This window comes from Leopardus geoffroyi, chromosome A2 (genome assembly GCF_018350155.1).
Source record: "Leopardus geoffroyi isolate Oge1 chromosome A2, O.geoffroyi_Oge1_pat1.0, whole genome shotgun sequence".
Classification (NCBI taxonomy): Eukaryota; Metazoa; Chordata; class Mammalia; order Carnivora; family Felidae; genus Leopardus; species Leopardus geoffroyi.
In genome coordinates this window covers 141,533,518-141,556,508 of record NC_059331.1, presented here as the reverse complement: position 1 = coordinate 141,556,508, position 22,991 = coordinate 141,533,518, and the positions used below count along the sequence as shown (strand labels likewise).

The 22,991-nt window shown below is 39.7% G+C and overlaps 1 pseudogene; it reads left to right on the top strand.

Moving 5' to 3' along the window:
* The first annotated feature begins 8,495 nt into the window (after positions 1-8,495).
* LOC123607280 lies at positions 8,496-18,067 on the top strand (annotated as a pseudogene).
* Positions 18,068-22,991: the final 4,924 nt, after the last annotated feature.

Here is a 22,991-nt window from a genome sequence, read left to right as displayed (position 1 = left end):
TGTATGAAGGAAGAAAATGAAAACGAGTAGCAAAAAATATCTAGTGACAAAGCAGGAATGGGAAACCTGGAGCTTGGCTCAGAACCCAGTATCCTTCAACTCTGTCAACCTGTGAGGCTGCCTCTCCTGACACCTGAGCAAAGTGTGCAATTTTTTTGAAACTTGAAAATCAAGACTTTTTTTACAAATTAAATTTTTTCAGGGGCACCTGGGTGGCTCAGTCGGTTAAGCATCAGATTCTTGGTTTCAGCTCAGGTCATGACCTCATGGTTCATGAGATCGAGTCCCGGGTCGGGCTCTGTGCTGGCAGTGCGAGGCCTACTTGGAATTCTCTTTCTCTCTTACTGTCTGCCCTTCTCCTGCTTGCTCTCTAAATAAATAGATAAATAAATAAATAAATAAATAAATAATTAAACAAACATTTTAAAAAGTAAAATAAATTTAAAAGAAATTAAATCCTTTTAAATAACCTAAGAAACAAACATCTTCCAGTTCCATGTTGCTAATTACACTTCAGTGAGAAGTCTGCTTTTGTTTTTTCTTTTTATGGAAGTACAGATTTTTTCAGTAAAAATATCTTATCTTGGGGAAGAAGTTTGACCTCAGGCATTATCCCTCTCATTTCCTGACAAGTATTTAAAAAGAAAAAAGGAAAACAAAAACCAATTTAAGTTGCTTTCTCGAGACTATGGCAAAAATCCAAGACTGTGGTTGAATCTTGTAGTGGCCTTGGTTTAAAGATCATTAAATGCATCTTAAAAAGTCTGCCTTAACAACAACAAAAATTTAGAGAAATTTTGTATCATAGATTCCGGACACTTAACATGAAGATGTATATATGATGGAAAAGGAAACATTCTTCTCAGGTTTTATTCCACTTGGTTAGCACTATTTACAACCAGTAGGATAAGGTGACACTGAGGAACAATGGTCTTAATAAATGGTGCTAGTTAAATTGTATATCTATAGGAGCGCCTGTGTGGCTCAGTCTGTTGAGCGGCCGACTTCAGCTCAGGTCATGATCTCACGGTTCGTGAGTTCGAGCCCCACGTTGGGCTCTGTGCTGACAGCTCAGGGCCTGGAGCCTGCTTTGGATGCTATGTCTTCCTCTCTCTCTGACCCTTCCCTGATCACACCGTCTCTGTGTCTCAAAAATAAATAAACATTAAATTGCACATCTATAAAGGATATCCAATTAATCTTGACCCTACTTTTCACCATAGAAAATAATAAAATCTAGGGAGATGGCAACTCTAAATATGAGAATTAAAACAATAAAAATTCTAGAGGTTAACAGAATTTATTGATGACCTTGGTCTAGGCAAAGATTTCTTAAGCAGGACAGAAAAGGCACTATCCTTAGAGAAAAAGATTGATAAATCAGGCTACATTAAAATTAGGAACTTCCTCAACAAAACTAAAGGGCAGCCTACGGAATGGGAGAAGATATTTGCAAACAATATACCAGATAAAGGGTTGCTATCCAAAATCTATAAAGAACTTATCATACTTAACACTCAAAAAACAAATAACCCAGTTAAGAAATGGACAGAAGACATGAATATACACTTTTCCAAAGACATCCAGTTGGCTGACAGATGCATGAAAAGATGCTCAACATCACTCATCATCAGGGAAATACCAATCAACACCACAATGAGGTACCACCTCACATCTGTCAGAATGGCTAAAATTTGCACAAGAAACAACAGGTGTTGGTGAAGATGCAGAAAAAGGGGAAACCCTCTTGCACTGTTGGTGGAAATACAAACAGGTGCAGCCACTCCTGAGAATAGTATGGAGGTTCCTCAAAAAACTAAAAATAAAACTACCCTACGATCCAGGTATTGCACTATTAGGTATTTGCCCAAAGGATACAAAAATACAAATTCGAAGGGGCACATGCACCCCAATTTTTATAGCAGCATTATCAACAATAGCCAAAGTATGGGGAGAGCCCAAATATCCATTTAATAATGGATGGATAAAGAAGAAGTGGTATATATATATATATAACCCACAAAAAAGAATGAACTCTTGTACTTTGCATGACATGGATGGAGCTACAATGTATTATGCTAAGTGAAATAAATCAATCAGAGAAAGACAAATACCATGTGATTTCACTCATGTGTGGAATTAAAAAAAACAAAACAGATGGACATATGGAAGGGGAGGTGGAAAAGAGAAAAGAGGGGAAACAAACCACAAGAGACTCTTAATCATAAAGAACAAACTGCGGGTTGATGGAGGGAGTGGGTGAGAGATGGGCTAGATGGGTAATGGGTATTAAGGAGGACACTTGTTATAATGAGCACTGGGTGTTGTATGTAAGTGATGAATCACTGAATTCTACTCCTGGAACCAATATTGCATTGTATGTTAACTAACTAAAATTTAGATTTGAAAATAAGGGAAAAATTATAAACTTCTGATTTTTAAAAATACCCATTAAGAGAGGAATAGTGCAAGCCACCAGACTGGAAGAAAATATGCTGATAGGCATTTAGGCTGGATTAGGCTTCTAATGGGCATATTGGAACCCATTCTTTGGTGCACATTCTACACATTTCTCCTGGATGTAACATAGGAGTGGTTAATTATATAAATTAGTGAGATTATAGTATAGTGTGGTTAATATAGTATCGTGAATATGATAGTCATACCATAGAATATTATACAACAATGAAAATTAACAAACTACCATGATAACACTGAATGAATCTCACAAAAATAATGTTCAGAGCAGAGAAAGGCAGCCACAAAAGGGTATATTTTACTTTTATAAAATTATAAAGTAGAAAAACAAATCTATGATGATAACAGCCATACAGTGATGACCTTTGATGAAGAGGACAGTGACTGGACAAAAACACAAAGGTGTTTCTATGTGAGAATGCTTTGAGCTATAGATTCTTTGAACTGTAGATTGTAGATTTTTCTGAATATATGCTATACTTCAATAAGACAATTATTATAAAAAGGAAAAAAGAAAATTATAGTAATAATTATGAATTGTGGAAGTAATTAGGAACTGATAGAGCTGTAAGCTACAGGTCATCCAAAAGAATCACTGAATTTCAGCTAAAAAAAATTACCTGATGCAACTCTACATATTTCTATTAAGGAGGACATTTATTAGTATACTAATCTTATTCCAGATAAAATTTGTTTTATTTTTTAGGTAATTCCCATTACTTTGTTTATCAGATGTCTTTTAAGTTTTTTTTATTTATCCTTATTTTTTTATTTACCTTACTTCTATAACCTAAACCAACCCTATGCAATTTGATGAATTGTAACTTTTCTTCAGAGCTGTTTTTTTCTGCTAAATTTTCTCACATTAAAGTTTTTAGTAGGAATTATTCTATAATCTGCTTTGACCTTAAAATGAAAATGTTAGGGGCACCTGGGTGGCTCAGGAGTTTCAGTGTCCAATTCTTGATTTCGGCTCAGGTCATGATCTCACCGTTCATGCCCCTGCATCGGGCATGGCGCCTCCTTAAGACCCTCTCTCTCTCTCTCTCTCTCTCCCTCTCCTCCTCCTGCCTCTCACATGCATGCTCTCTCTTTCTCTCTCAATAATAATAATGATATGAAAAATGTAATAGTTCACATGTTCAACAAACTATAGAACTTATTGTTTTGATCTCATCTCTCTAGGGAATAGGTATTACTGCATTCCCTTTTGAGTTTGATGGAAAAATAAAACACAGACTTCACAAGTACATTGGCCAATAACAAAGGCATTCCTTGGTCAAGTGTTAGTCTTCAGAGTCCCCACAGGGGTACAAAGATGGGCTGTGGGACACCTGTAAGGAAACTACTTTGTGGAGTGTCATTGTTGTAAGATCACGAGAGGGGAAAATAATGAGCTATCAAGTTAGAAATGATCTTTGAAAAAGAAACAAATGTATTATTGAGAATGTGCTTCTAATGGAATAATTTTCTTAGAGATTGGAATGTAGTTGAGCAGATTTCTAATATGGATGACATCCTCCACATTTAGGGGATGGCTGGCAACTCTTCCCACCCTCTAGGAACTGATGCCTAGGGAGAATGAGTAATCTTGCCCTTATCACAGTCAATGGTAATTTCCAGGTCTTCACTGATCTTAAAATACATATCTTTAATCCTAAAGCACTCAATGTTTATTAAATGGGAATAACCAACTTCACCCAGGAAATAGAATTTGAGGAAATTATTAGCAGTGATAAAGTAGAAGTTATATACAAACTAAGTGAGGAATAACCCTAATGATAATTATAAATCAGCTAATGAGTTACTAATTATTATTAATATTATTATTATAATCAGGGAGCACTTCCTCTATGCCAAGCATCTCACTAAATTCTGTCATGCTCTCGCTCATGTTATCCTCATCAGAATTTCTTGATTGTACTGGTGAAAGAGGCGTAGACAGGAGTTGACATTTACCTGGGGTCCAGAAGTGTTCAGAAGTGTGATCCAGATCTTAAACCTGCATTTGCCTCATTCATAGCCATGCTAGCTAGCTATGCAGCAAGAATAGTAGAGTTAGCCGTACGTCTCCTCTTTTCTTCACATTTTGCTCCATTTAGATACATATCTTCATTTGATGGACTTGTGAGTTGCCGTAACACATCTTCAGATGGATAGAATTAATTTGGGCGGGGGTGGTTACTTTCCCAGGTGCCATGTGTGATGGCTATCAAAGGGCTGTTTTATATTGGGCAGAGCCTCCTGATGACAGCACGGGGTGGAGGAGGGAGACTCTCTGGAAGACCCTGACATTTTATGTCAAATCATGACCTTTTCACTCTCTAAAGTGTTTTCCATCTACTATCCATTACCTTATTTTGTTCTCACGAAAATCATGTGTGTCACATAAGACATTTATTAACATCTTTTTATTAGAGAAGAAATGGTTGCCGCAAATACTAAGTAATTCCTCCCTGATAAATCCAAGGTAATGGTATATTAATCATGTTTTTTTTTTTTTTTTTTAATTTACTGTGTATTATCACGTATTGACATCTTGAAACACCTTTCTGGCTGGGGAGAGACTGCTCCTCCCAGGGCTAGCTAATTCCTAGAGACAGCAAAGGGCATGCTATTTGGTAAGCAAATGAAGCAATCCACAGCTTTCTTTCCTCTATCTGGTCTGCACACCCCAGCGGGCCATATTCCTCTGTCTTAATCCTACCAGGGCCAGGTACCAGGCAACTAGAGACCACCCCTATAAATCTTTTTCTTTTATTTAAGTTTTACTTATTTTGAGATAGAGGGAGGGAGGAGTGGGGTGGGGTGGCGGATAGAGAGAGAGAATCCCAAGCAGGCTCCATGCTATCAGCACAGAGCCCAATGTGGGGCTCAAACACACAAACTGTGAGATCCTGATCTGAGCCAAAGTCAGATGCTTAACCAATTGAGTCACCCAGGAGCTGGAGACCACCCTTATATCCCCAAGCCTGACAAAAATGGCCTATTACAAACTCTTGACCCTGTCCTGCCTTGCCTTTTCCACAGAAACCCCAACAAAGGCCATGACCTAAGCGTTCCCCCACCCACACCCACTCCTGCCTCTGCTTCCTAACACAAACCTCCTGTTCCTCATGTGTCCATGTGTGTGAGCCGTGCCTCTTGTTTCTAGTAGAACTGGGAGTAACAGTAACCTTTTCTTTCAATGGTATTGACCTATCCATGTAGTCATTCACTCATCCACACAAATGAAGACCCAGACCCCAAACAAACCTTTCCCTGCCTCTTTTCCTACTTGGCACCCTGCGATCCCCATCACTTAACATTCAGCCCTGGTGTCTCTTTGTGCCCTGTACCCCGCCAGGACAGATCCCGCTTTCTTCCTCATCCCACCCCCTTCTCTGATGCCTTCTCAGCTCTGGGAAAGACACAGGACATACTTCCAGCATCCCTGCCCCCTGAATTGCAACATCGTCACTGTGAAAACCATCTCCAGCCTTGGTGCATCCCACCTGTGCTCACCTCCTTGACTCTGTGGGGCTAATAGAGATTGGTCCAACATCACGCTCAGTTCTTTCCGTCTGCTCTGGCTCTCTCTGCCTTTCTCTTTCTCTGTGACCTTAAACAAGGCACGCAAATGTTTCACCTCCTGCTGGGAGGCAGATGAAAAATGTTCCCCTTCACGGGGGATTTGCGAGGACTCGTGACAAGTTCCCGAGGTGTTTTTGAGAACCTGCCTGGTCTCAGGCAGAGGAAGCAGCCTTGACAGCGTGGCTGCGCATTATCATCGTAAACATGGCAGCGCGTAACAAGCTCCTGTGACTGGGCTTTTGAAACGACTTCCTCAGGGTAGGAACGGACTGAGATGAAGCTGTGGTGTGGTCAGCTGTCACTTCAAAGGCGGCCATGATGCAAGGAGCTGGTAGCACTGTGTTCCGTCTTGTGTCCACAGCGCTGCGAACATAAATGTAGCAGTTCCTTTGTCCTGAATTTCTCATTTAGAGGCTTTCATGTAGGAAATCCGATGGTTAATATAGGCAAGAGCTCATATGAATATTCTTTTTATGGTAAAGACGTGATCTGTGAGATTTCAGACATAAGTTTCTCTTAGGTTGTTTGGTTGAAAGAAGTAACTTGCTCATTTATATCTGTAACGTTTCCTGTGACATACAGTCTAGCCCAAAATATATTGTATAGTCAAAACGTGGTTGAGGGACACTAAGAAAAGCGGATGATGCTACCCAGAAGGTCCATCTGGGTGACTTGCAATATACTATCTTCAGCAGGAAGAAAGATTACATCCACCGTGGCAGAGAGTATGAGACAGTTTTCAAATTGGAAGCATGAGTCCAAGAGGTTTACAGGGCTGTGGCTGATGGCACCCTTAGCCCAAATCTTGAGAGCGGTGGGGTGGTCAGGAAGTTGAGGCTGGCAGGCCCCAAGATCAATCTTCTGCTTCTGTTCCTTATTACTCTTTACCATATTACTTCACAGAATCAACCTAAATAAACAAAAATGGCAGAAATTAGCTGCCATGGTTTGAATGTTTGTGTCCCCCTGCATCTCAGATGGGGAAATCCTAACTCCCCCACAGATTGATATTAGTAGATGAGGCCTTTGGGAGTTGCTTAGCTCATGAGAGTGGAGCCCTCGTGAATGAAATTAGTGTGCTGATAAAAGAAGTTCCAGAGAGATTCCCTAGCCTTTCCACCATGTGAAGACACGGAGAGGAGGGGCCAGTTGTGAATCAGGAAGAGGCCCTCACCAAAACATGACCATGCGGGTGCATTGATCTTGGGTTTCCCAGCCTCCAGAGCTGTGGGCAATAAATTTATGTTGTTTATAAGCTACCCAGCCCATCGAATTCTATTATAACAGCCCAAAGAGACTAAGATATCAAGTAAGATACTTTCTTCCTATAACCTTGAGCTGGGTAGATAAGCTCATTGACAGAGGAAGATACAAGGGAGGAAATTCAGAAATGTAAACAGTGAAGTCAAACTAGCTCCAACTGGAGTCATTTCCCTCAGGCAGGACAAGCTCCCTAGTTGATTATAACCTGACAAAATTCCTTAAAAGAAATTAAAAGAAACCCACCATGTGTGTGTATAGATCCCAGAGAAGCACATAGCCTCCACTCGATGAGCACCATTTTAGAAAATGTTTTATTTTTTGCTGTTCCTTTTTCCCCCCTCTTGTTCTCTGTCCTCCCCCATGCTCAATTTTCTCAACATACAAGTGAGACCCGGGGCAGTCACAGCTTTTGCTTAACACAATTTTATGTCACTCGGAGGTAACAGGGGCACTCGTTTCTAGCATGTTCCAGGGGAAAGTATTTTACTTGGTCTTGACAGTAGCTCAGCAGTGCATTGAATTCCCTCTCACAGACACATAAGGACCTGCAGCCAGGTCAAGTGGTGACATGTGTCACTTGCACACAGAGATGTGTGCAGCCAGGATGGTCTGAGAAGCAGCCTCATGGAAAGAAGTCAATCAAATGGGACTAGACCATCCAAAGGAAGCATCAGCCTGAGAGGCTGACCAGAGAGGGTGTGTCCAGGCACATTGGACATAATTGGAGCTCATTGGACATAATTGAAGAAGACTAGCTTAGGAGGAAATTTAAAACAGGGTAGGTTGAGGAAAGAGCCTGACATAAGGCTGGCTCTATGTCTGCTCTCTGAGGAATTCTGGCTATGTCTCAACCTATCTAAACCTCAGTTTCCTCATCATGGACACGATGACAGCTTCTACCTCAGATGTTATGAAGTGAAACGTGATGATGCATGCAACACACTTAATACAACACGTGCACAGAGTATAGGCTCGTTCTATTCCAGCTATTAGAATTACCAAAACTATTATTACTATTGCTATTTACCCTAAATGAAGGGGAGGGTGGCTGTATCCCCTTTCATCGGGTGTCCCATAAACTTGGTGTGGCAAGGAGGGTTGAAAGAAATCCCATTTGGACAAATACAAGGTCCCAGCACATGCTGACTTTCATCTGCCATCCCCATATCAAAAACGAGGAGATGGAGGTAAAAGGAGATTACAAAACTTATGCAAGGTCATGTAGAAACATAGCAGAGTTCAAATTCAAGCCTGAGTAGTTTTCTCTGTCTTGATAGCTAAACATTTCCAACATAACCCTTAGCTTCTTAGAGTCATCCACACACACTACCGGAACTTCCCCGGTTATGGCATTTCCCTTTTCAGTTTCTATCTTGGTCCTTTTCTCACCCTAATAAACTGCTGCTCAGTCTTCAAGTTGTAGCTCCAATGTTATCTTCTTGGGGACTTATGAGGTCTTTTCTAAGACTACCAGGAAAGTGGGTCTCTCCCACCATTGGACTCACACTGGATTTGGGGTTTCGTTGAAGATATGGTCCACTCATTTATGCCAGCACTCTTAACCTGGGGTCTATGGCGGGGGCATCAGAGGGAGGTCTGTGAATCAGGCATATGGATATGCATTTGAACGTACACTGGGACAGAAATGCACACACAACGGTAATTTTTATGTGATTTTTTCCCCCAAACACCTTAGTGAATACATTATTTCTGTGTCTATTATGGCTGCTCCTATAGACATGCCCTGTATCCTCATCAGTGTTGGCATATGTCAGAACAGCTTTCCACTGGTAGGAATTAAAATATGTGCCCTGCCATTATGATGATGAGCATCTGTCTTTGTTTACATCAGGATTGGCTTAAGTTAGAAAATGTCAAAGAAAATAATAAGGAAGAAATATCAAATATTTTTTGGCTCTGCTTCCTCCTACGTGTGACAGAACACCACAGCCCGAGTTGTTTTGGCAGGATGACTTCTTGTCAGTGGAAGGAACGCGAAACCAAAAATGCAGGACTAGTATCTCATAATTTTTCTTCCAAAAATTTGCAAGTGTAGATCTTTTCTAAGAAAAGAAGACTAGGGTTGAAAAGGCAAGACTTTACCAAAATTGGGTGGGCCCTAATGAATCAGCCTGCTCTTAAAATAACAACAAAGTAAGTGGTAAAATCTGGGTACCCCCAAAATGGTCAAGTTAGTATATGGTTTGGGGCAAAGGAGACAGGTTAAAGCAGTACCTCCAAAAAAATGAAATTATTCCATGATGGTCGACTTTTTAAAAATAATGTTTTGAGGCATCCAATGGAGGAATTGGAAGCTGCTTTATGCAGCCAGCTGATGCCTTCAAAAATAAACTCCTATTTAGCAAGTCCATTCAGAAATTTCAAATCCATCAATATCTTTGAAATGCTGAGAAGTTTCTTCTGCAAATATAACTCATTGGGCACTTTGTGAATAGACAGAACATCTGTGGTGCTTGTGACACAGCTTAGAGGAAGAATCTTTATGCAGTAAGTTCTACACCCATTGCTTTCTTTGGCCCTGCTTGTCTATGGTAAGGTATCAACTTTGTTAATGCTGGTGCCTTGAATCATTGCCTTTTCAAAATGTTTTCTCATGAAATGAAAGCAGAATATGAACTTCTTCTCTTTTACAAATCTGTGATACAGAAATATGCTGACAACTTGAAACCCCGCAACTCTTTAAAGTACTTCTGATCAGACAACCTGAAAATTGAAACATGAACTCTTAATCTTCCCTTTGCTGACATCAACAGCATTCCGTTGCTGAAGACGAAACTCAGTGATGTGAAGCCGGTGGAAATTAAACAACATAAATCCACTATCCACGTCAGATAATCTTGGAATATCTTGGCGTTCTCTTATGATAAGCCCACTGTGTCTTTTGTGAACATGAACTGATTCTGTTTGCTACAACACGCCATTGTGAGCGCAGCTTTTCAGCCCGTGTTCCCATCAAAGCAGAAAGTCTACAGAAAGGTGCCTAGACATCACGCCAGACACTATTCAGTAATTTCAGCTTCTCATTCAAGCCATGGGAGAGATGCCTTCTCATTGAAGTTTATTTTTTAGCAAAGACAAACTTTATGGTTTAATTTTATTTGCACACATTGGATTTCTTTCTTTCCTTCTTCCTATTTTTTTAGAAAGTTACCTGAAATTAATTTTGCATGTAAAGGAGGATGGAAAAGGCACAATTCTTTATAAAAGTGTTTTGATCTAATGCAACAAAAGCAGCTATATACATAATTTTGTTTATCGTTGTATATAAATATCTCTGAGAAGAAAAGCTAGCTTTCACCAGATTCCCAAAGCCTCTATGATACAAAAAGGGTTAAGAATAATAGCATGAAGTTAAACATATCTTGAGGTCAGAGAATCTTTATAATCTGCCCCCCTTTCCACAGCACCTGGGAGAGTGACTGCAATTAATGCCCAGAATGTTGGTCATGGTAGTTATGGTTTTCCCATTCCCTAAAGGATGTTGACCACAAGAGACAGAGTTGGCTGAATGAGCAGGTACACTCATGAAAATTAATTTTAAAACTAAGTGCAAATCTCTATTCCTCATCAAGACAAGGAAGAAAGCTTCTTTATTAAATATCTTATGGCCTGGAAAAGGAAAATCTGACTAGGAGGATGTAAAATGAAAATTTGTTTCCTTTCACTGATACTACAAAGTGGTGGGGGAGAATATGTTTTTTTTTTACTTGTACTGCATTTCCATACTGGATTCAAAGTCAAAGTCTTTAACAATTAAAGTAAACATCATTAGGATATTGATATTTTCGTGGGCCATATTACGTCCCTTCGAAATTCATATATTGAAGTCTCACCCCAGTACCTCGGAATGTGACTTTATTTGTAGACAAGGTCCTTGCAGAGGTAATCGAGTTAAAATGAGATCACTAGGGTGGCTTCTAATCCAATATGACTAGCATCCTCACAAAGAGGAAATTTGAACACATACAGGATGGATGGAAGACATGGGGAGAGGATGGCCATTTACAAGTCAAGGAGAGAGACCTGGAACAGACCTATCTCTTATGCCCCTTGGAGGAAACAAATCCTGTGGACTCCTTGACTCGGGACTTCTATCCTTCAGAACTGTGATAAAATAAATTTCTGTTGTTTAAACCACCTACTCTGCAGTGTTTTGTTAGGGCAGCCCTAGCAAGCTAGAACATATATACAGAATAAATCCCAGGAACTCCAAAGACCATGAAAATAGGCTAGGGGGACCCTGGAAATAACACTGAACTGGGACACAGAGGCAGATAGGATTATTAATCCCTATGACCACCGCCTAAGGAAGGAGAAAGCTCTTCAGCTCTAACATAGATCAGCAGCTCAGAGCTTCAAAGTTTTAAGTTCTTCCGTCATACTTTAAGTCTATCAGATAACGTGATGCCTCTGGTATAGGAGTCAAGATTTGTATGTCTAATTAGTAATTTTTTTTTCATGCACAGAAGTGTAAAATGTAAAATCTCAATGTGAGGGGTAGAGGAAAAGGAGGAATTATAAAAGCAGCCTAAAAAGTAAATCCTTACTTTATTGGGCTCCGGCTACAATCGACTTGGCTAACCTGCTTCTGCTTTTTGCACAGCAAGTCTTCAGTTACTTTTCTCTGCCCCTATTCCCACCTCTGGAGGAACGTGGGTGTTTCCTGGCTCCTCTCCCTTTATACCCTCTCATGGTTTCAGGTATCACCTTAATGGCCTTGGACTCCTGTTGTCCTTCAGGCTTGAGTTTGCATCCTGGCTGTGCCCTTTACTTCTCGTGGGTTGCTTTGGGCAATCTGATCAGCCTTCCTGAGGTCTGAGTTTCTTTAGATCGCAACAGTATCACCATCACAAGGTGTTATGGAGCGTGAGCGAGAAACTGCCTCTAAGCTCTCAGCATAGGTGTGGCCCAGAGCAAGTGTGCAATAAATGAGAGCTGAATTAAAAATAACAACAATACAACAAACCAGTATATGGTACTTACTATGTGCCCAACACTGATCTAAAAGCTTTACATGTATCGACTCATTTAATTCTCACAACAGATGAGGAAACTAAGGCACAGAGAAATTATGCAACTTGCTCGAACTCACACAGTCAGTAAATGATGGTTCTTCATTACTCAGGTAGTCTGACTCCAGACACTATCTTCTCAAAATATTAGGCATACTATATCTCTCCGACTATTAGTATTATTTATTAATGACACAGCCTTTCTTTTCTCCCTTGAGCTTCCAAATCGTATGGCTTAAAAACAAAAATAAAGGGGTGCCTGGGTGACTCAGTCAGCTAAGCGTTCGACTTCGGCTCAGGTCAGGATCTCATAGTTCATGGCTTCGAGCCCCACATCAGATTCTGTGCTGACAGCTCAGAGCCTGGAACTTGCGTCAGATTCTGTGTCTTCCTCTCTCTCTGCCCCTCCCCTGCTCTCTCTCTCTCTCTCTCTCTCAAAAATAAATAAACACTAAAAAATTAATAAAAACAAAAATGAAAACAACAACAACAACAAAACTCTCTGGATACCTCACAGTCACCTCAGATGCAACATGCTCAAATGAGTCCCCACACTGCTCACCATCCCTGCTCCTTTCTTAGGAGTGGATGGCATATAGCCCAGCGAGAAACCTGGTGTCACATCAGATTCCTTGTTTTCCCTAACCTTCCCACACCCCAGCAATCTACCGATTTCTATTTCTATCCTCTTCTCTCCATCCCTAAAACTTCCCTTGAAGTTCAAGACGTCATCATCTCTGCTCTAGATAATAGCAACAGCCTTCCAACTGGTTTTTCTGCCTCTAGGCTTAAAGAGCCTGTATCTCCTTACCTCACCTTCTCCTTCTCCACGGATTTGTTTTTAAGTTTATTTATTCATTTTGAGAGACAGGAAGAGAGAGAGAATCCCAAGCAGGCTCCACAGCACTGCTAGCACGGGGCCCCATGGGGAGCTCCGGTCATGAACTTTGAAATCGTGACCTGATCTCCAACAGTTGGACACTCAGTTGGACGCTCAGCCAACTGAGCCACACAGGCATTCTCCACAGATGTAAAATACAAATCTGACTGTTTCAATGCTGCCTAAAGGATTAACTTGGGGTCCATCAGCATAGCCCAGAAGACCCTCATATATGACTGCTATCTACCTCTCCAGCCTCAACTCCCCCTCCTACCAAGTCCCATACCTCCCTGAACTTGACTAATCTTCTGTTGCTCTCTTCATCCTGCTATCCTTCCATCCCTGTCTCAGTCTCTCTTTCGGTCTCTCTTTCTCATCCACCGTGTTGTTTCACAACTAGTATATTAGAGTCTACATTTTTAAAAAGTTATTCAGTTTATCCACTAAGAGTACATAAAACAATCACAGGGAAGATATGATCACTTACTTTCCCACCATCTCTCTTTCTCTCTCTGTCTCTGTCTCTCTTTCGGTCTCTCTCATACACCATGTTGTTTCACGACTAGTATATTAGAGTCTACATTTTAAAAAAATTGCTCAGCTTATCCACCAGGAATACATAAAACAATCACAGGAAGATATGATCACTAACTTTCCCACCCACCATTTCTCTCCCTGCCAAAATACTCACCAAATTAAATTTGTTACTTGAAGAAAAATAAAATCGCTTGAAAATCAGTTTTATAAGTAAGCAAATTTTTAGAAAATCATCTCTCAAAGACATAAAACTTCTAAAGCAACCACACACCAGCCATTATTTATATTCTGTTTTTAGCATCTTAATACCTCATGTTCTATCTGAAAGATAAAATGACTGGTTTTCTCCTGGTGACATAATGGACTAGCATGTGACCAGTTATCATTTCTCTTCTCTGAAACCAAAAGCTTCAAGGACATAGAGATGGAATTGTTGAAAAGGCCTTGGGATTGACACGGTTATGCGCCTGCCCCTGCTGCTGAAAATGTACAGTTTGTCACTGTGTGTCACGAACGTCAGGATGAGGCAAACTTGTGGTAGCCCATCCAGTCTCCCCCTTTCTTTGAATGCCAGTTTCCCATTTAATCCATAAAAGTTACATATTGAAAGTACAGATGAAACTGAGTGCCCCTTGATCACCTGCGCTCTGGGTCGAGCACTCAGAAAAATTCTCAGTAGTTGGTAGATGGTGCTGCGGAGTAAAAACAAGAAATCGGAAGCAGCCCTAACTTCTACGTACCGTTATTTCATCTCCTAACCTGAGGGGAGAGCAGTATTGTGTAATGGCAGAATGCACAGTCTTGGAAGTCAAAGTCACCAGGGTTTTCTTTGCAGCTGTACCTATGTGATGATGGAGAAGCACTTAATCTAAGGCTCTGTTTCCTCATGTGAAAATAAATAAATAAATAAATAAATGGGAAGTTGTGTGTAAAACATATAATTAAATATTGAATAACAAATGGAAGCTCTTCTTATTTATGAAGAGTGATCGGGCAGTGATTGACAATTTCAGGAAAGCTAGTTCTTAACATCAAATGGGAATCAGACATTACTAAAATCTTTAGTCACTGAAATCTCTCACCATTCAAGGATTTAAGTTTTGTATATGATGCAGGAAGTATACCTTTGGCTGCTCAACTTTCAAAAATATGGATATACTACATACTATAATCTTAATGATTTTTTCTACTTTTATAAAATGACTAACCCAGAAATCTTTTCTCTGATCTTCAGTTAAGAGAAAAATAAAGTAATCCATAATGATATGTCCTCCAAAAATTATATAATTATATATTAACCCAAGCCCATCCTTGTCCTTATATCTATTATTTAGGATTAGCAAGTTGGTGTGGGGGAAGAAATATATTTCAGTAAAAACTGTATGTGCTACCTTCTACTCTGAAGTTTGTTATTAAAAATGTGTTGTAGTGATGAAATAATTGGAAACCAAGTAAGTGAACGAAGTTGGATTAACACAATGTATTAAAACTGTATGGGGTCTAGTTAGAAACACAGCACATCAGTCAAAAGGCAGAAACTCCTAGATGTATTAATTTTTTTCTGATAATAGTTGCATATTGGCATAATAACTCACTGTGCCAGAAGTAGGCAATTTGTTTTCAATCAAATCAAACCTACTTATCCTTTTTAAGTAAAGAACAATTATAAATACGTCTTATTGAATATAATACTCCTCAAAATGAAAATTTTAAAGCCAGTCTTAGATTCCAAGTGTAAACTCTAAATCATCTAGTAGAGGAAAAACTCAGGATCTTATATAAAGCCTTCAGATAAATAACGATCACTTTCTAAGCACCTACCATTCTGATGACAAGCACTGCACTAGCTAACTTTTGTTTATTTTTTTCTAGTCTTCTCAAAAACTGGCTTTTCACATTTGAGGAAACAAAGTCAGAGAAGGCAAGGGACTAACCCAAAGTCAACAACTTGCTAATGTTTAAACTGGGATTGGCTTATTCTTGTATCTTCCTACTAGGGGTTAGGCTTCCCATGAAAAACTGTCTTATTTTATTTAAAAGATACTTCTTACAAAAGAGTTATTTGCCAAAACTTCATATGGCTGTATAGCTCATGAAAACAATGAGATTCAGTGGGTAGAGGAATTTGTAGCTCTTCGTGACTAATGTATTTTTAAAATATACTAACGATCATTAAAGCCAAATACCCCATGAAAAATAATAGGCAAAAGAAATAAAGTGTTCTTTTAAAACCTGGTCTTTGGTTTCCTGTTTCATATTATAATTGGTTGATGTCTGAAAAAGTCTGTGTTCATTTTCAGAAATGCCAACAATCTCCTAAAATAGAGTTTGGGCATAAATGAGAAACAAAACGAGCTTTACTCTTAAAAAAAAAAAAAAGAAATGTCTTGGCAAGAAAAAAGAATGCCCTTAACAAACTATGAAAAAACATGAACTTCAGTATTTAAGAACCAAGTTTATGAATGATTGGTAACGACAGAACTTGACAATGCCCAGTGTTGGGAAGGAAAACTTTCTTTGTCTCATTCGCTATTGCTGAGTTCCTTCGTTGAAACACACGTGTTAGAAGAGAATTCTGCAGTGTCTGTCTACATGGAAATGCACATACCCTTTGCATTAGCAATTCCACGTCAGCCTGGCAAAAGCGTGCCGATACATACGCACACACACATATACATACAAATGCTAACTACATTTTTGACAGAGGAGACAAAATCTTGAGAAAATGAAATGTCCAACAATAAGAATTTGAAAAGAATTGCCAGATAGGGTACAGTGAAGCACATTGTGGTTACTACAGATACTCCAAATACATTGTCATGTGGGAAAAGCAAGTTGTAGACCATTGTGGACACCATAGGCCTATTTATGTTAAATATATTGTCAAATTAAACAAAAATGCCTTAGACTGATGTGGCTCCATTGCGGTGGCAGCCTATAGAGGCAAACCGAAATCTAAACCTACAAATGCCTCAAAGTCACAAAATTAAAACACTAGGGACAACCAGTCATAAACAGCCAATAGGCATAAAACTTTAGCCAATCAATAATTTCCTTTCGTTGCTTCCCTTCTTTTCTCTGTATGAGTCTTTCCCCTGGTCCTTGTCTGTGGAGCCCTCCTAACCACTTCTGGTTTGGCGCTGCCCGATTTGAATCAGTTTTTGCTCAAATAAACTCTTACAATTTTAAATATGCCTCAGTTTATCTTTTAACAGTATACACGCACATTCGCTTTTACATTTCTAGGAAATTTCTGGAATTACATAGAAGAAACCGTAACCGGGAGTTATCACTGGTAGAGAGAGGAGGGAAGAGGACTTTTAGTTTTCCACTGTGTAATTTTGTATTATTTCATCATAAGCAGCAATGACTTTGTAAGAACAAAAAGGATTTTAGAACAACATAATATAAAAGACTGTACAAGTGATTCTATTTAACAGAATTATGAAGGGCACCTGGGTGGCTCAGTTTGTTACGCCATCAGCTCTTGGTTTCAGCTCAGGTCATGACCTCGCAGTTTGTGGGTTCAAGTCCTGCATTGGGCTCCACGCTGACAGTGTGGAGCCTGCTTGGGATTCCTTCTCCCTCTCTCTGTCCATCCACCTCCTTTATCAAATAAATAAACTTTAAAAAAAAGCTATTAGAGCTACAGGAAGTGAGGTCCCCACCTGCTAACATCCGGGATGGAAGTGAGCGTTGCTGGGGCCCGGATGGGAGGAGAAAGGGACTGACTGTAGGCAGAGCGTGTCTTCACCCAGCCCTTGGATTCAGCTCCTTCATTTCCAACCTGGAAGAAATTTACATCTATTCCCTGGACCATGAAAAGCTATGACAATCCCCCTGTGATAAAAACCACCAGATCAGGGCCTGAAGGATTCCTTATCCTCTTATCAAGTGCAGAAAGAATCATCTTGATGTCGAAAGCAAAATGGTTTCGACCATTTTGACTTGTCCCTTCAGTGCTCGCCACCAGGTACATCTGGCGAAATCAGTCATCATATCTTCAGCTATGACGATAAAAGTCATATTGAGCAGGATGTTGTCAACCAAACCAGGAACCTTGCTCTCTGGCTGAGAGCAAATGGCAGTGTCCTCCTTGGGATGGAGACTGGGATAAAGATCTGGGGGAAACAGACCAGCACCCCATTTGTCTGGGGGCACAGCCAACTATGTGGCAATAATAACCCTGCAAACAACATCGTTGTGGAACATGAGAGTAACCTGGCTTCAGGCATGCGTGCTCTCTCTGCTGAATGTCCTGCCATGGAAAAACAATGGAAATGTACAGCAACTGAAGATCTAGCTCATCAAATGCCAGACCCTAGAAGTCTCTTGCTTCTTCCTGCTACCAGTGGGTTCTTTGTTTTTTCCCCCTCCTAATCTAGTCATAGAAAGAAAAACTGCCTGTGACTTTAAAAAAAGTTTTTTTTAATTATTGAAGCTGAAAAATGTGCAATAATAATTTGAATCATTTTGAGTACTTTTACAGCTCCATCTTGAATCAAATATTAAACAAAGTTTAGTAATACAGAGGTAAGATCTATCACAAAAAACTTTCCTTTTTCCTTACAGGAAATTTAATGCCTCAAAGAGTTTACCTTAAGATCTTAGTGACTTTGTACTATAACCTGTGAGTACACAGCAGATTGGATTTGACACATCGCAAACAATACCACCATTTTGAGGCTTCTTCCTTTTTACTTCTTAAAGGAAGTCTGAGGCAAGAAGAGGCAATGACATTTGTGACATTTGTGACATCTGGGCAGATGAGTTTTTTCTTCTCTCCCACCTTCTCTCTCCACCTCCTCCCTTCCCTCTCTCTTTGGTTGCAAACAAAGGAGAAAAAAACGAAGAGAAAACATATAATTATGAACAAAGAGAAAAGCATTTGTTTTGGTTTTTTTGTTTGTTTGGTTTGTGTTTGTTTTTGAGAAAAAGCACAAAAGGGGGAGAAGCAGAGAGAAAGAGGGAGACAAAGAATCTGAAGCAACCTCCAGGCTCTGAGCTGTCAGCACAGAGCCCAACGCTGGCTCGAGCTCACAAGCTGTGAGATCATGACCTAAGCTGAAGTCTAGATCGTGACTTGAGACAAGGTCAGATGCTCAACTGACAGCCACCCAGGCACCCCTGCATTTTTTCAGCTTTTTATCGAGCACCTTCCCTGTACCAAGAATTATGCTATGTCACAGTATCCAAAGCACATACTTTGCCTTCACTGAGTTTAGCTGGGAGTGGGGTGGAAGGCATATAGGCCAGAAGTCACTCTTCCATTGCAGTGCGAAGTTACATGGCAAGTAAATGTCTCATAGTCCTCAAATATCTACACAAAATAATATGTACCTAACTATCCTCTTCCTTAATAGGTCAGACACCATCTAAAGATCACTATTACTTCACCAGCAGCCAATTTATAGAAAAATTGGGGAAATTAATTTCTTTCATGACTACCTCATTAATAAAGATGAACATTTAGGAAATATTTCTCATTTTGTGGACTTCTACTCTTTGTTTTGTCCTAATCACTCCTATGGGATGTCATTTTTCCTGTTAGCCACTTTTATGTCAGCAAATGTTTGCTGTATTGAATCCAACAATGAATTCTCCTGGATGGATATATTTATCCAAAGTTCACTGCCAAGAGTTTTTTTTCACTTTTAAATTTTATTTTATTTTTTGAGAGAGAGAGAGAGGGGGGGCATGCGCATGTAAGCAGGGGAGGGGCAGAGGGAGAAGGAGAGAGAGAATCTCATGTAGGCTTCATATCCAGTGCAGAGCCCAATGTGGGACTAGATCCCATGGTTGTGAGATCATAACCTGAGCTGAAATCAAAGGTCAGAAGCTCAACCAACTGAGCCACCCAGGTGCCCCAAGAGCTTTTTTCTTTTTTAAACACCATTTCCTGTCTTCATCACTACTCAGCAAGTACCCTTAAATTACTACTCATGATCTCTTAGTAAACATCTGCTTTCTTCCAACAATATAGAATGTATCTCTATAATAAACCAAATGGTCTACTTTATATCCGTACTCCTTTCCAGTTCACTTTCAAAAATAAAAGCAGGTACCTTCTTTAATAACTTTGAAACTAAGCCCTCTGCTGTACCTGTGAGAATGGTTTTGTATGACACTTGAGAGTTTAGGGATGCAATCTGTATCTAACAAATGAATTCCGCACCTTTTGAAGCTACCTTGCTCAATTCCTTTAGCATACTGTGTTAACAGGATGAAACTATGTTTCCATAGCTCTCCCATCTTTAAAATGTTTGTATATGCCACATTCTATGGACAATTTCGGTTGACATATCTATCATCCCTATCAGTGTGCAAGTTCCTGAAGAGCAGGGATACCATTTGTGTCTCAGATACAAACAGGATCCTTAGTGAAAATACGGGATCTAAGAGGAAATCCAACTTTGCTTCTGTAAACCTGATCGTATATAAAGTTGTGTATTACATAAATTGTTCCTGCTAACTCTCTTTTTCTGTTTAGTGGTCTCTTTTCTTACTGGGTTCATGGCCAAGTCTGCTATGGAAGAAGTCTACAGTTTTGACATTCCACTTGACAACAGCAATACAGATACCTTCCCACATCCAATAAAAACATATCCACCTCCTTCCTCCTACAGACACTTACACAATTAGTTCTGAGGCCAAATACTTTCTGTGTATTATATTAGTCAGTCCTTTCAAGAATCCTAAAAAGTATACAGCATTGCCATTATATAGAATAGAAGGTTAGTTCCCTTGGGCTTGTATAGTGAGGAAATAAATGTTGGAGGCTGGGATTTGCCCTTACAACTGTCCAACTCCAGAATCCATGCCTTTTCCCATTTGTCTTGCAGCCTCCATTCTTTCTAAGTCCTGATCATCTGAAAGCCATTTATGTATTCTAAGTAAACTAGTCCATGTAGAGTATCCTTCCCAGATCATTATCAAATTATCTCTTTTCATGGTTTACTTATGAAAACATGGTTTTGGCAATAGAATTGTGATTGGAGGCGAGAATAAAAGACAGAGCTAAGGAAAAGGGCAACATTGGTCCAAGAGGGCCTATGTTGTGAAAAGCGGCCATGACAACTCCCACACTTAAAATTCTTTAGTGGTGGGGTGCCTGGGTGGCTCAGTCAGTTAAGTGTCCGACTTGTGATTTTGGCTCAGGTCACTATCTCACAGTTCGTGAGTTCGAGCCCCTCAGCGGTTTCTGTGCTGCCGGCCCAGAGCCTGTTGGGATTCTCTCTCTCCCTCTCTTTCTCTCTCTCTCTGCCCTTCCCCTGCTCATGCATGCTCTCGCTTTCTCTCTGTCTCTCAAAATAAATAAAATTTAAAATATTTTTTAAAATAAATAAGAATTTAATAAAAGGACACTTTTAAAAATTCTTTCGTGGTTCCCCATTGGCTTTTATTTGTTTAATACATAATTAGTGGGTCCCTACTAAGTCCCAGCTACTGTTCACCAGAGGAAAGTAGACAAAACAGCTGCCCTCATGATGCTTACATTATAGGGAGGTGATGGAGAGTAAAAACAGATAAATGTAGCATACTGTGATAGGTAGGCATGGAAAAACAGGGCAGGTTAAGAAGTCTGGGAGTGTCTTCCTTGTAAAGTCCAAACTTTCGTTTGGCAGACAAAAGCTTTCACCATTTGGTCATCATCTACCGTATGCCACGGTAAAAACTACACTCAGTCTTTCCGAAGTTCTTTTTCTCTTGTGCCCCCACTCTAGCCGTTCTTCAGTCTTCTGAGTAGTGGACACATCATTTCTTTCATGACATCCTTGAATTTTTCCTCTGGCACCTCCAAATTCTTATTTGTATGCCAGAGCATGCTGAACTTCCATAATAGCATTTATCACAGACTGTGTTGTCATTTCCCACTGTCAATATCTGTCTTCTTCAAATAGACGACAAACTCACTGATGCAAGAGCCATGCTATTTCACCTTAAATCTGTGACACTTAATACCAAGCCTGGCAGCGAGTAAACATTCAGTAAATACTTCATGAAGGATGGGAATGCATGCTCAGATGAAATAAGGCCATTTAAGCACACAAGATTATCAAAGACCATCATGAATGAAAGAAAATAAGCCTATTGTTTATACTTGTACTGAATACCTATTAAACCATGTACCAAGTTGACAGGATAATCACTGTTTAAAGGTTACCTTTTTATAAAGCATAACTCGAACAAACTGTCAAGATGAAATGGCTAAAATCCGTAGTTCTGTGCTTGAGACAGACAAATACACTTAAGATATTACATTTTAAAAGATAAAGTTTATTACCAGGGCACCTGGGTAGCTCAGTCGGTTAAGTGCCCGACTGTGATTTAGGCTCAAGTCATGATCTCCCCGTTTGTGAGTTCGAGCCCCATTTTGGGCTCTGTCCTGACAGTGTGAAGCCTGCTTGGGATCGTCTCTCTCTCCCTCTCTCCCTGCCTTCCTGTGCTCTGTCTCTCAAAATAAATAAATAAAAACTTTTTAAAAAGATAGTTTATTACCATAATAATTTCTTGACATGTTTATTACAAATTACAAACTACTTATAAAGACATTCATTTGCAGTGAATTGGCATTATTTAAATCTTCACTTGTCTCAGTGGAAAACTGGCCTCTAAGTGTTATAGGCCTTACATTCAGTCTTTGATAGATTGAGCCAAGAATATAGCAGATACCTGTTACTTCTACATATACATTCTCTGTATGTAAGATATTTGCTATAGATTCATGGCAATTAGAAGATACAAAGTTGGGGAGCACCTGGGTGTCTCAATCGGTTAAGCATCCGACTTCGGCTCAGGTAATGCTCTCGCAGTCCGTGAGTTCGAGTCCCGCATCGGCCTCTGTGCTGACGGCTCAGAGCCCGGAGCCTGCTTCGGATCCTCTGTCTCCGTCCCTCTCTGCCCCTCCCCTATTCATGCTCTGTCTCTCTGTCTCTCTGTCTCTCAAAAGTAAATGAACACTAAAAAAAATAATAATACAAAGTTGGATATCATCTTACAAAACAAATTCTCTGTAACATTAATAACCAATATTCTATTTTGATTTCCAAAATCAAAATGTGATATCAATGGATTTAGAAGTAACACTATCCTGACTACAATTTTGAAAATTAAAGGTGCTAGCCAACATATCCTTTGTTTAGCAATTAATGATAATCACAAGTTCAATTTAATCATGAAAAAAGCAATCTGTGCTCATAAAATCAAAATACTATCTTGGCCATGAG